General features: G+C 38.5%; 1 protein-coding gene across 1 annotated transcript in view; it reads right to left on the minus strand.

Moving 5' to 3' along the window:
- The window catches only part of LOC114032028 (protein Shroom3-like), a 96381-nt gene extending 87888 nt beyond the window's left edge, over positions 1-8493 (minus strand). Inside the window, exon 1 of the mRNA XM_027847234.1 lies at positions 8340-8493. The gene's annotated coding sequence lies outside the window, so the exon portion shown is untranslated. The remainder of the gene's footprint in view (positions 1-8339) is intronic.
- Between the last annotated feature and the right edge of the window lie 3972 nt (positions 8494-12465).

Raw genomic sequence — 12465 nt, forward strand, 5'->3', positions numbered from 1 at the left:
GAGGAGGGGAGAGAATGGTCATTCATGGGAAACATATCCCTTGACTTTCAACACTTTCAACACTAGACTGCTAAGTGTGAACCTCCTCTGGGTGAAATACTTCACTCTCTTGATATCTCCCTTGATATTATCTCTTAAAGAGTCTGCAGCCAAATGAATTAAATCTCTTAGGCAGGGACACATTGTCCTGTTCATCATTCTCTCAGTCAATGAGGAGTCGCATCTCCCTCCAAATTCACAGCCTGCAACAGGGTTGCCCCTCCCCCACATCACCCGAATGAGAATGGGTATAACGCTAGTTATGAGACTCTTAATTAATAAAGAGTTGTTTCACTTTGCTTTCTCCATAAGCCTAGCAAGGTTGATCTGATTCTAATTCTTACCATGATACACTTGGTTTATTTACTCACGATGCATCATCTTTGCCAGATAAGCTTTGATGATACTTACATGTAGAAAGATGTGACTTCTGACTGATGTAGCAATAGGAGAAGAGACAAGAAGAATTCAAGAGAGGCAGAGAAGTAGAAAAAAGGCTTGGACGTTGAATGGTGAATGAGCCACTTCCTCATCGTGCCCTCCCCTCAATGCCCCAGAGCCACAGGCATTTTGGAAAGCTCCCCTGAACATGGCCCTTGATCCTTAGCACCTCTACCGCCAGAGAAGGCTAAAAGCAGATTGCTTGGGTGAAACTATTCTCAAGCTTTTATCTTGCTTTCAATTCACAAATATGTATTTATTTATAAATATATACATGCACTCATATTGCATGCACATGTACAAAATATAAATTGAATAAAGATGAGATAAAAATGAAATAAAAATACTTATTCTATGTATGAATGGTGCAAAAATCCTTTTTTCTGTCACCAGAATATTTTCAATAATGTTTTTAGTAAGAGCAATTTAATTGAATTTGCTTTAAAAAATATTTGATTCATTGTTGTTCAGCTGTGTCCATCTGTTTGAGACCCCATTTGGGGTCTTCTTGGCAAAGATATTGGAGTGCTTTGCCATTCCCTTCTCCAACTCATCTTGTAGATGAGGAAACTGAGGCAAATAGAGTCGAGTGACTTGCCCAGGCTGGATTTGAACTCAGGTCTTCTTGACTCTAGGTCAGGTATTCTATCAGCTCTGCCTCTGAGCTGCCCTTGATTAATTTGATTAATACGGTGACTTAAAGGTCTGGTTCTAAGTTCTGTTGGTTTTAAGCTGTCATAGATGAAAAGGGCACATCACAAGAAATGCTGATTCTAATGGAAGGAGTATATCAGTTGTACTTACAGTAAGGACAAGGGGGAAGGAATACTCACTTATTAAGTGCCTACAATATGTAAGGTACCATGCTAATCACTATACAAATAGTATTTTGCAACTCGGTGAGGTGGGAACTATTATTATGCTCATTTTACAGATGAGGAAACTAAAGCTGAGAAAGATTAAGTGACTTTCCCAGAGTCACACAGCTAGTAAGAATCTGAGAATGGATGTGAATTGGGGTCTTTAGGATTGCATGGCCAGCATAGCTACGGACTGCATCATGAGGGTACTATCTCAGCAGGTGGCACATAGTAAGTACTTAATAAACGTTTCTAAATATGCATTTATGTGTGTACGTCTCTACCTCTTTATCTACTCATGTTATAATTCTATCCACAAAGTATGTATGCAAAGGTTTTTGTTGGAATTCAGCTGCAAATTTCCTGTGAGTGCCGCACAAAAACTCCCTTCCCAAGGAGGTCTTCACATTGGACTATAACCTCCTTGAAGGCAGGCCTCAACCCCCTTTTGTCTTTTGATCACTAGGGCACCCAATGTCTTTTCATTCATCCATACATGCTCCTTGATCTAAAGGTGCTGCACTTTTATGTTGCTGCTTTTTAAACAAGAGGATTCAAACCCACTGAAATTCTCATTGGCATATAGTCAAGTAAGTTAGAAAATTGTTTCCAAAAGACTTGCGTGGACTGGTGCTAAGTGAAGTGAGCAGAACCAGGAGAACATTGTACACAGTAACAGCCATATTATGCTATGACTAATGTTGGTAGACTTGGCCCTTCTCAGTAATGCAAGGATCTAAGACATCTCCAAAGATCTCATGATGGAAAATGCTACCCACATTCAAAGAAAGAACTATGGAGTTTGAATGCAGGTCGAAGCATACATCACTAATGTGAAAACATATTTAATAGGAATGTACACATAGAACCTGTATCAGATTGCATACCATCTTGGGGAGGAAGAGAAAATTTAACACTTAAAAGTTTAGGGAAGTGAATGTTGAAAATTAAAAATAAATTAATAAAATTTTTTAAAAAAAGACAAAAAAATAAAATTGTTTCCAAGTTTTTCAGACATACGGAGATGAGTCTTTATAGACGATACCATTTTTAACAAGAGCAAAAAACCTAGCTTTAAAATGTCTTACTAATAATGATAGTTAATATCTCATTTGGGGCAGGTTCACTCTAAAGAGTGGAAGCAAATCCATATTTCAAATAATCGATAATTTCAAAGGCTTTTGTTAGATCTACTTAGGTTGTTACTGTTTTCAACTCATACTGGGGCTGATAAAGAGCTCGTGCTAGGAGAGGGAGATGAGTAAATTCTATTGTCTTCCATCTATGGATTCTTTTTCAGGAATCTTTTTAAGACATTTGTCCATTTGTGAGGACTACTTTATAAATCCACTTAATGGAGTTCACAGTAAATGCAACAGACTTTCATGCGCACAAATTGTGACCAAAAAAATGTTTACATCCTTGTTTATCTCTCAGCATTGTGGAATTTCCACACTTTCCTTGGGGATACTTCATGTACCTATGAGACAAGTGCCCATCGGCACACAGACCATATTAGTGTTAATCTGTATAGTATATGTCCATAAAGTTTAATTTCTTTCCTTTTTACACATGATAACTATAAAAAGAAGTTGTAAATCAATCTCTTAATTGAAGGTCCATTCTGATTCCAGTCAGCCTTCTGTGATTCTATATTTAACAGAGTAAAGTATATAGGGTTTCTTCCTTCAGTAGCATCTCTTACCCCCTTAATATTAACTTTCTCTTAGTTTATATAATTATGAAATATAATATATAGAAATATAAAAATGTAATTTTAAACAAATATAATAACAAATATAAATATACAATTATATTATGTGATGGGTATATCTTATGATTATCTTATGGAAGCAAGGTGGCACTGTAATGGACCCTCAGGAAGATCTGAGTTTCAAATTTGGCCTGATACACTTACTATCTATGTGACCCTGGACAAGTCACTTAGCATCTGTCTGTTTCAGTTTCCTAATTTGGAAAATGAGTTGTTGTTGTATCAGATGAGATAATATTTGTAAAGCACTCAGCCAACCTTAAAATGCTACATAAAGGCTAGCTATGATGATGATGATGATGATGATGATGATAATGATGACGATGAAGATATTTCTTTGTCTTTTGAGACAGGATTGTTTGGTGCCTATGGATTCATTACTTACTTAGCATAAAGTTTATATGATATTTAACTTGTGACTGCTGGGGAAGGTGTTAAATGGCCCTTGATGATGGAAGCTGACCCTTGGTAGGAATTCTCTAAATAGCAATTTGAATTAATACTCCTAAAGGAGTAATCTTTACTTTAGATAGACAGAGTGAGCTCTCTGCCTATTTTTTACACACTTGGAGAACAAATGCCCAACTCAGGGCCAGCAGTCACATCCATTTCTTTATTTTCCTTGGTCTAATTGTTGGCTAGAAAAGTAGCCTCATTTTTCTCATTTCTCTAGACAGTACTGCACCTAACCTGTCCTAAAACATGGATGCTTACTTTATTCTTGTTTTTTTTTTTTGTTGTTGTTGTTGTTTTTTGGTTGGGCAAAGGGGGTTAAGTGACTTGCCCAGGGTCACACAGTTAGTAAGTGTTATGTGTCTGAGGTTGGATTTAAACTCATGTCCTCCTGAATCTAGGGCCAGTGCTCTATCTACTGTGCCATGTAGCTGCCCCTGCTCACTCTATTCTTAAGATTTTCAGGGAAGTAGATTCTCTATAATCTCACTTTGTAACTTGCACTATTACTTTATTACCCCCGAAGTTATGACATTCTTACAGAGAAACCAATCAAGGCTGCTGAACTTACGTATTGATCTATCGAAAGATCCCTGAAACTAAGTATAAGTCAAAAAGGAGGGCATGATTTTTAGCTCCTTATCATTAATGGAAGAAAAATGTGTTGACTAGACATGGTATGTAAACAGAAACCATTTGCCATGAACAGATGTGGAAAGTTGACTTAGGAGAAATGGCCCCAATAAATTCTGTTCCAGTCCATGAAGAGTGGATATAACTTGTTGGCTACAAGATTAAAAATATTTTCTCCATGTACATTTTTAAATTTCAGCTCTTAGTAGAAGAGTTTATGGCAATAAAAGACACCTTCTAGAAATAGAAACAAATGTTCCCATAGCTTTCAAAAGGTACAGATTTTATTCGGAAATAACCCTTAAGGTAAGTTGATTAAAGACTATTATCAGACACAAATGAAACACATTTATCTTGGTCTTTATTGTGGGGCAATTTATGTGTGACCAAAGCTATCTCTTACAGATTAAGTTATTCCTTCATTTATCCTTTTAAAAAAGTCAAGCCTTAAAGAATTGAGACTAGGAAATAAATATCCTACAGAGAGGAATATACATTTTTAAAGGCTCACTGCTGAGAATATTCTGTCATATCATGACTAGATAGATACCACTACAATCACTTTATGCAAATTATCCAAAATAATAAATGTTTGTTGAATGAATGTTTGTTCAATCCACATGCGAGGATTTTATTTTTATAAAGTTCAGAAAGTTATATTCTTTAATTAAATTGAAATTTTTAACCTACTTCTAGTTAGAAGAAATAAATAATAATTTCTGCATTTAAAACAGGTGAAGCCATTTGTCATAGTAGATTGAAAAGAGGCCTCAGAGACAGAAAATTCTGCCTCTGGACACACATAGACTGTGTGACCCTAAGCAAATCACTTAAAACTCTCAGTGTGTCCTCAGAACTCCAACACTACATGCTGCAGGACAGTTACTATTTTGCATTGGTGAAGAGTTTCTTCACCTGGTCTCCTCATGAATTGACTGATCATGAAAAGAATAAGATGGATTGGCTTGGGGAAATTGTGTATTTCTCATAATGACCTGTAGCTTTTTTCTGAAGGCCCATCTTGTTAACACTGTCTACGAATGATGCATTATGGCTATGAATCATGCCACAATCTCTGAAAAATTGAAATTATGGGTAATCTAAAGGGCAATGCAGAGACACATGGTGGCCATGATTGTAGTATGTTGCCACCAAGAAATGTACAAGAGTAGCATAACAGATATCAGAGACGCATCTAGAAGCCAGGGGTAACTGATGGATGGCTGGTCATCTCCCCTGGCTTTCTTGTGTTGTCAAGTGAAGTAGAAGACCCCTCCTCCCCAACAGTTTGAGTAGACTTTCTGTAGAGGATTTACAAGACATGAACATGAGTCTCATAGGATAAGAAAGCCTATGCAGAGCTGGATTAAGCATCCTCTAACATCTCAACTCCAATGTACTCATTATGAATTTGCTCAGGAGAGTAAAACACCAATTTAAAGGCTCTTCTCCAGCATTTCTGAACCTTCTGGATGAGGTCTATAATCATTCAAGAGTTCAGTAAAGATTATCTACACTAGAAAAATCTGTTCAAGAACTCTCCATGCCCCTTTTTTGGGTTGGGTTGGGGTATAACCTTTGCATCTCTCCCTTGAGTGCTATGGTAAAAAATGTCTACATCAGGCATTCTTCCTGTGTCCTGGACACCTTTGGACATCTGGTGAAGCCGATGAACCCCTTCTCAGAGTAATGTTTTTAAATGCAGAAAATAAAACACAAAAGATTGCAGAGAAAACTAATTGTACTGAAATCAAATTATCAAAACATTTTAATAACAATTTAACAGATCCTAAGTTAAGAACACCCCTGATTACATAAAAGTAAATCACTTCATTTCATTTAATTAATTTTCCTTCATTTATTTTTTTGCATTTAGCTGTAAAAAATATCTTCAAAAATCTCATGCAATTTGTCAGAGAATATGTAATGGACATAATAACTTACTATACTGAAGTATAGATTCATCTTTTCCCCACAGTAAATGCAGGGGAGATGACAGAAGGCAAAGATTTGGTACTAGTTAAAAAATAGAGATTGATCAGTAGAACAGATTAGGTATACAACATACAGAAACAAACAAAAAAACTAGTAGCCTAGTGTTCAATAAGCCCAAAGATAATAATAACAGCTAGCATTTATATAAAATTTTAAGGTTTGCCAAGCACTTTACAAATATTAGCTCATTTAATTCTCACTACAACCCTCTGAAGCAGGTGCTACCATTATCTTCAATGTAAAGATGAAGAAATTGAGGCTGGCAGGTTAAGTAACTACCCACATTTGCACAGCTGATAATTGTTTTAGGCTGGATTTGAATTCAGGTCCTCTGGACTCTGAGTCAAGTGCCACCTAGCTATTACAGGAAGGACTCCTGATTGGACAAAAATTTCTGGGGATGGCGGGAAAGCAATCTGACAGAAATTAAGTTTAAACCAATACCTCATACCATATAGCAGGATAAATTACAAACAGATATATAACTTAGGCTTTACAAACGTTCTATCACAAATAACTTAGAGACAGAAGGAAGAAATTACTTTTCAGATCTATGGACAGAAGAAGAGTTAAGGACCAAACAAGGAATAGAGAAAATTACAGAAGATAAAATAGACAATTTGGATTACATGAAATGTATAAGTTTGTGCATAAACAAAACCAATGCAACTTAGAAGAAAAAAGAAACAGTAACTAACTTTCAGCAAATTTTCTCTGATAAGGGTCTCATTTCCGATATTTATAAGTAACTGATTCAAAGTTGCAAAACTAAGAGCTTATTCTCCCACTAACAGATGATAAAAGGGAACATAAGGCAGTTTCAAGGGAAGAAATCCAAGTTATTGGCAGTCATATAAAAATGCTCCAAATCTCCATAATTAGAGAAACACAAGTTAAAACAACCCAGAGTTTCCACCCACCACCCATCAGATAGGGAATGATGACAGCAAAAAGAAAAATACTGAAGGAGCTGTGGGAAAATAGGTACCTTAACGCACTGTTAGCAGAGATGTAAATTGATCTGGCCGTTCTGGAAGATAATGTTAGAATTATGTCCCAAAAGATACTGAACTGTATACCCTTTGACTGAGAGATACCACTAAATTTAGACCCCAAAGAGATCAAAGATAGGGGGAAAAAAGGGACACAAAGAACTGGAATTTAAGGTGCTGACCATCAAAAGGGGAATGGCTAAACAAATTATGGTATATAAATTTGGAATTTGTATCTTAAGAAATGATGAAAGGAGACGGTTTCAGAGAAACCTTGAAAGACTTGTATAACTGATACATAGTGGAGTAGAATCAGAAGAACAATTAAAACAACAATCCTATAAAAATAAGCAACTTTGGAAGACTTAAAGATGCTGATTAATGCAATGATCTATCATGATCCCAGTGTACCAATGATAAAACAGGCTATTTACCTCTTGACAGAGAAAGAATAAATAGACTCAAGATGAAGATTAAGATATACATTTTTGGACATGCCCAATGTCCAATTTGTTTTGCTAGTATTGAGTTTGGCATTAAAAAAATTTTTTTTTTAAATTTTTGCAGAGGTGGGGGGGAAGAGAAGTGAGAGAGAGAAAATGCTTGTCAGTTGAAAAAAATTAATAAAACAAAAAATTAAGGAATTCTAACTCAAAATGTATGATCATGTAAAATAGTTTACTAAAACTAAAATATTGCACAATAACTTTCATTTAAAATGCTAGTGCTGTTAATAATAATCAGTTATTAGTTCTCTTTCTGCTGGCATGGCATAGTCTAACAGAAGTCTTTGTGACAGAGAGAGACACAGGCTTATTGGGTGCCCTCAGGATCCTTTAGTTCATGGTCGTAAGAAGACGATAGCACACAGAGATGTTAACTGTGAAAATCTAGCCCTGGTGAACATTTTATCTTTACAGCCTGGTTAGAAAGTTAAATTCTCCGACCGAATGACCGGCATTCACTTATTGTAAGAAAGTAGATAGGCATGGGGGTCAGGCCTGCTTCCCATTCTTCCACTGCCAATTCAGGGGCAGCTTGCATCCCTTTCAATCACTAAGGATTGGGGGTGCTTTGGGAGTGGAGGAAGAATCGAACCCATCGGGCATAGGAACGGGAGAAGAAAATCATTCTCAAAGCAGTAGCACTTACCAATCTCCAATCCCCCTTGAGCTGGAACCTTCACCAGCGACGTCTGGGGGGAAGGCTAAACTCCGCCAGAAGCCCAAGTTCAAACCTCTCCCCCTCCAAAAGCGGTGGCAAGAGAAACCGACAGAGCTGAGCAGTTCCCCAAGATGAGCGAGGTTCCCTGGGCTCCAGCCTTCCCTCCCGACAGTGGAGGCTCAGAGCCCGGACAGCTCCAGCAGCGGGAGCAGCGTGTCCTCTGAGCTCCTGACAGTGGTGATTAATTTCATCCCGCCCCTGGGAGAGAGGCCCGCCCGGCAACTGACCAGCGGCCCAGGTGGACAGCACCAGTCACAAGCCTTCCCGGCCCTAGCTCTAAGAGCCTTCCGCTACTGCAGCTCGAGTAGGCAACGTTCCCTCCTCCTCTTCCTCTTCCTCCTCCTCCTCCTCGTCCTCGTCCTCCTCCTCCTCCAGCTCTCCCACTCTTCCTCCCCCTCTCCGCCCCCGCCTCCTTTCCCTCTACCCAGGTAATCCCACAGGCAAGCTCCCCGATTGGCTGCAAGATCCCCGGCCCTCATTTGCATTTCAATGGCAACCCGGGCTCCCGAAAGTTTGAAAATGGATTCTAGCTCAGCCCAGTTAGGCTCCCCTTTTTCTCTTCTCTCTTCTTAACTCCCCTCCTCCTGTCATCCAGTTGCAGAGGATGCCCACCCACTCATAGACACACACACACACACACACACACACACACACACACACACACACACACACACATTCCTCCCAAACACTGAGTGCCTCAATGCATTTTTCGGCTTTTTTTTTTTTTTTTAAATTAATGGACACGAAACTTTACGAAGTTCCAGCTCAGGTTTCAGCTTCCAAACAATATGTAATTGATGAAATGAGGCATAAATAACATAAGGTAAAAAGTTCACAGCTTAAAAAAAGAGGTCACATTACAAGGAAAATAATCATCTTTCCCAGCAAATGTTCTCTTTTCCCCAAAAGTCAACCAGGGAGATCCGGGTCCATGCTGACGGGCTAGGGCCGATTAAAACCTCTTCTTTCTTCAGTTGTTCTTGGCTGGCATTGTGTCTGACTAGACAGGCACATTATTATCCCTTCCCCACCCCCACTTGCTGTTCTTTGCTTGCGTTGTCCGATTAGATGTGCATATTATTATTACAAATGTTAAGATGATAATCTTCTGATTATCAGCAAAATCTTGGGCTTCAAGTAACAGAGATGCACACCAATACAAGCCCTAGTTTCCCTCCTACCACCTTTTCTACAGCAAAGTGTTATTGACCCTACTTTACATTTTTATCTTTTCCAAAACTCTTCCCAATTAGCATACTTCAGTGGAGTTAAGACTTTTCCTTGGAGACTTGTTTCTTAATTGCGTTCGGTTGTCATTCCTCCAGAGATTAAACAAGAACAGCTTGAGACTAGCTTTCCTCCCTCACTCCCCTGTCCTCCCCCAAATGGAATTTCCCAAGCTAAATTTCCAGGTATTTGAACAAAAGACTCAAATATATGAAAATATGCCGCTACTTCAGAATTAGAAGACTCGGCTGATCAGCAGTCAAATTCATTCCATCTACTTGGAGGTGCCCTTTGTTACAGACTGCCCTAATGTGGGAGCACAACAGAGGGGAATAACAACTGATGTGACCTCCCTTATCCAGTCCTGCCGAGATTTCTTATTCAACAGGGCATTTTGCCCCTTAGGCAAAACACAGCTGCATTTTGATTTAAGAACGTGGTCCTGCACTCACATACACACACCCCAGTGTCAGGGCGTACACATATACTGTATCACCAGGAATTTGAGGGTTCCAGTGAAGGATCTTCCCTTTGGAGAATCTGCCTGGCAGTGTTCAGAATTCAAACCCATCACAGGCTACCACTAACAGTACATAGCTTACTGTGCTGCCCATTTCCACACTGAGAAACTGAAAGTCAGAAGGGAATATTGTTAGCAGAATAGAGCTCAAATTGCCTTTTTAGGTTTTCTTTATCTTAATTTTCTATGTGCTCAAAAGGCTCAGCTGAAATTCCTTACAGATGGAAGGAATCATAATATTACTTTTTGGAACGTTAATTTAGACAAGCTATCAAAAACCTTTAGGTATAAAACTAGTTGCCTACATGATCCAGATTTATCCAAGATACCAGTGCAGTTTTATCATTGTAGTCAGAGGCTTCAAGTGTGCTTAGAATTCTGAAAGAACTTTCATTTTACATATGGGAACTAAAGTACTTAACAGGTATTTGCATAAGGCAAAAAATTAAGTGATACAGACATTTAAAGAATAAAAACAAACATCTCTTTTGGTTCTCACAAAAATCCTGTCAAGTGGGTGCTATTATTATCCCCATTTTACAGAGAACAAAATTGAGGCCAAGAAAAGTTATACGGTGCCCAGGAACACAAAAGTATAAATATGAGATGAGATTTGAACCTAGTCTTTCTAATTACAAATTCAGCAGTGTGACCTCCAGGACAAGATTAATGGTATCAAACATCATACAGAAAGTCAGAAAATAGTAGCTGAAATGAGTTGTCATTAGGGATGGTGCTTTACTTGAACCTCTGTAAAACACGGATGAAAATGTTACTTGTTACGGTTGTTGTCATTAGATGGTAAACTCCTTTAGGCATTTGTCTTTTGCTCTTTTTTTATCCCCAGCATTTAGAACAGAGTATGGCACACGATAGGTACATAATTGTGGATTTCTTTAACTGTTACTCCTTCCCAGGACTTCCGTAATAAGGATCCTGAAACATTTTACTGAGATAAAGGGTTTGCTACATAAATTCTAAGCAACTGCCACTTTGAAAAATTTTCTGTACTTGCAAAAACTTTTCAACCCCTGAGTCATAATTGCTCTTGGAATTGTACTTTAGATTAGAAACTGGATATTCATTTTATGTTTATTCCTCACTCAATCAACATTGATCTTTGTTTAGTGTTCAGTCATTTTCAGTGGTATCTGACTTTATTTATTTATTTTTTTGGTGGAGGCAATGGGGTGAAGGGACTTGCCCAAGGTCACACAGTTAGTAAATGTCAAGTGTCTGAGGGCAGATTTGAATTCAAATCTTCCTGAATCGAGGGCCGGTGCTCTATCCACTGTGCCATCTAGCTGCCCGCCCCCCATATGACTCTTTGTGACCCCATTTGAGGTTTTCTTGACAGAGATACTGGAGTGGTTTGCCGTTTTCTTCTCCAGCTCATTTTACAGATGAGGAAACTGAGGCAAATAGGGTGAAGTGACTTACCCAGGTTCACACAGCTAGGAAGTGTCTGAGGCCAGATTTGAACTCAAGGAGACTTCCTGACTCCAGGCCCTATCCACTCACTCGCTCAATCAGCATTTATTAAGCACCTACTATGTGTGGCACTCTGCTAAGTATAGGGGATACAAAAGAAAGGCAAAATACAGTCCCTGCCCTCAAGGAGCTTACAACCTACTAGAAGAGACAAACCAACACATACAAAGCAAGCTACATACAAAAGAAATGGGAAATAATTAACAGTAGGAAGGCAGTAGAAATGGAAACAAATATGTGAATCAAGGAAACCCTAAAGCAAGTGACATTGAGCAAAGGCATTTTAGATACAATGGGGATAATTGGGGAGTCCCCCTAACATGCTGAACTAGGTGACCTCTCGTGTACTTTGGATGACACAGCTGTCCCGGGTTGGAGGAGGTAGGAAAGAGAGTTTGTCAAGGATGGGGGACCTCACTAGAAGATGAGAGAATAACTTCTAGTCAATACCAAATCCTCAAATCCCTGGTAAGAGAGCCCCATCTGCTTTAGGAGGTTATTTGTGTCTAGACTTTCCCTCTGATAGAAGCTTGGTTTTTTCCTTCCTTTCCTTTCTTTTCTTGTATTTGTTGCTTAATTCTAATTTTGTTCTTTTCTAATTGCCTTTAGGTTGGGGCAGGTCCTTAAAAATGTCAGGTGGAGACTAATGAGAATTTTGTGAAATTTTTTTGTTTGTTGAATTTGTATAACTTTATAATTGGGGCATAATTGTAATCTCCAGGCCCACTAGTCATGTTAGAGCTAGTTCTCCCAAATGACTTAGTTTGCAGAGTATCTAACAACAGTGCTGAATGTATTACTTGGGACTCTTTCCAC

This window comes from Vombatus ursinus, unplaced genomic scaffold, assembly GCF_900497805.2.
Source record: "Vombatus ursinus unplaced genomic scaffold, bare-nosed wombat genome assembly UNPS02015396.1, whole genome shotgun sequence".
Lineage (NCBI taxonomy): Eukaryota > Metazoa > Chordata > Mammalia > Diprotodontia > Vombatidae > Vombatus > Vombatus ursinus.